Source organism: Pinus tabuliformis, chromosome 9 (genome assembly GCF_031772625.1).
Source record: "Pinus tabuliformis cultivar Carrire ecotype Pingquan chromosome 9, CPIR1, whole genome shotgun sequence".
Taxonomy (NCBI): domain Eukaryota; kingdom Viridiplantae; phylum Streptophyta; class Pinopsida; order Pinales; family Pinaceae; genus Pinus; species Pinus tabuliformis.
Genome location: NC_142307.1, coordinates 565,357,770 through 565,359,809, shown reverse-complemented (window position 1 = coordinate 565,359,809; position 2,040 = coordinate 565,357,770). Strand labels below are relative to the sequence as shown.

General features: G+C 38.7%; 1 pseudogene across 1 annotated transcript; it reads right to left on the bottom strand.

Annotated features, from left to right (window-relative positions):
* Positions 1–468: 468 nt before the first annotated feature.
* On the bottom strand, positions 469–1,476 carry LOC149149785 (heavy metal-associated isoprenylated plant protein 2-like; annotated as a pseudogene). Its single transcript, XR_016263316.1, has 3 exons — positions 1,248–1,476; positions 1,095–1,170; positions 469–994 (listed from the first exon to the last, which is right to left on the bottom strand). The product of XR_016263316.1 is annotated as a heavy metal-associated isoprenylated plant protein 2-like (transcript).
* Positions 1,477–2,040: the final 564 nt, after the last annotated feature.

Below are 2,040 nucleotides of genomic sequence, written 5' to 3'. Positions count from 1 at the left end.
TTCCTTTATGTTCTCCAAGGCTATTCCATGGCAAAGGATGCACTCTCCTTGGGTTTGGAGGTCGAGACTCTTTGAGCATATGCACTCTTGTCACGGTCAAAGCTTTCAAGCAGACTGTAGTATGTTGTTATTATTTTCCATTCTGTTTTTCAAATTCAAATTAAAGTTATTAGTTGGGTGACCTGTGAAGGACAACCCACTTAATGCTCAAAGAAAATTATAAAGATCATAATAATGAGATAATTGCATGCCTTAATGAAATTTAAAAGTCTACCTCAAACAATTATTTTTTTGGTCCAACCTATATGCCCATTTGGCACATACATAATGCCATATTTAATAGGGTCACAAACCTCCAAAGGGCTCAAGTGCACAAAATAAAATCCATCATCTCAATTAATCGTTAGACAAATACATGAGTGCAGATAGAACTGAAATCTGCGTCCAAGGACGCCACAAATCTATATGCTTTATCTGATACAGTTTTCTCTGAAATAGAAATGGAAAAAATTACTAAAATGTAGAATATTTTTGAAACTGCGGATCATTCCTAGTTCTTGCGGAGATTGGGGGAAACCTTGGTGATTACTATCCAAACAAAGTCAAGGAAAATTCAAAGCACTCTACACATGCAGATCAGATGAGTACCAAGTCACAGAAGACAATTATTGTCTTAAAAGATGGATCAAGAATTTCAGACGATGCGGCAGGCGTTGGGGTTCTCTTCGCTGAAGTAATAAGTGTCGTCGCTGCAGTAATGGCAGCTTGTCGGAAGAATAACATAAGCCAGATTCGGTTGCGACGCCTCCTGCTTTTTCTCGGGCGGCTTTTTGTCATCGGGCTTCTTCTCGGGCGGCTTTTTGTCATTAGGCTTCTTCTCTGGTTCTTTAGAAGATCCCGATTTTTCTGAGACTAGCCGTCACGCACACCGGATCTGCATCCCCAATTACAGTCATCTTCTTGTCCGTGTCGTCAATCGCTACAGAGACCACACCTGCAATGGATCCACGGACCTGCTAAAATTTAGCACAAATTATTGCAACCCTCAAAGCCCGGGTGCCTAGGTATACATAATAAATAAGCGGGGACTTCACCTTGAATCCCTGCAACTGTCTTCATGGCTCTCCGTTTGCATTTTTCGCAATTTAGCGACACTTTCAACACAATTTTCTGCAAAATCACGGGCATAATTCATGTCAAATACCCGCTTAAAAAATAAAATGAGACATCAATAACTGCTAGCCTACCTGTGACATCTTTGACAGCTGCGGGGAAGTCGTAATACTGGAGAACTTGTTGACAAATCCCTTCCCCTTCTGCAATCTCCTCTGTTACAGAGGACTCAATAAATTAATCAGAGCCTTGGAAGCGCTCTGCGGATGTTAAATCCTCGATGTTGTGAGATGGCAGCGGTAGTTAAAGGGAGGAGGGATTTTATTTTGATGAAGTCTTCTTGAAGCGTAATGAGAAACATGTCGACCAGTCAACATCAGCAAGAAATGCTCGGAAGAGCTTCCAAGGTCCGGGAAGGCGAACGGCAACAACAAAACAATTTCTTTCGGATAATTCCTGTTTCGCGGAAATAGGTGTAGCGTCCATTTTCCACGAAAACAAGAAATCTAGTAATATCCAATGTCTCCACTGTGTGGACACATTATAACTAAGACGACTACTGACCCACTAACACAGTTCCCTTTTCATGTTTGGAAATTGTATTTAATTGAGGATGATGCGATGATGCGACGGTTTCATATTTTGCATTAAAAAAAAATCACTCTTTTATGAACAGAGAGAGAGAGTCGTTGAGCGATTAGTCCATTTTTATTTAGGTTAATAAACACAATAGCAAGTAGACAATTAAAACGATTTTATTTGGAAAAAGATAAGACCTCTAGCTAGATAGATTTCCAAAAATAAATGTAATAACAAGAAGAAGATTCAAACAATATTACAAGGAGAAAGACATTACAAATAACTATATAGATATATAATAAAAAAATATTGATATAAGATATAAATGAATTAAAGTTGTAATAAATA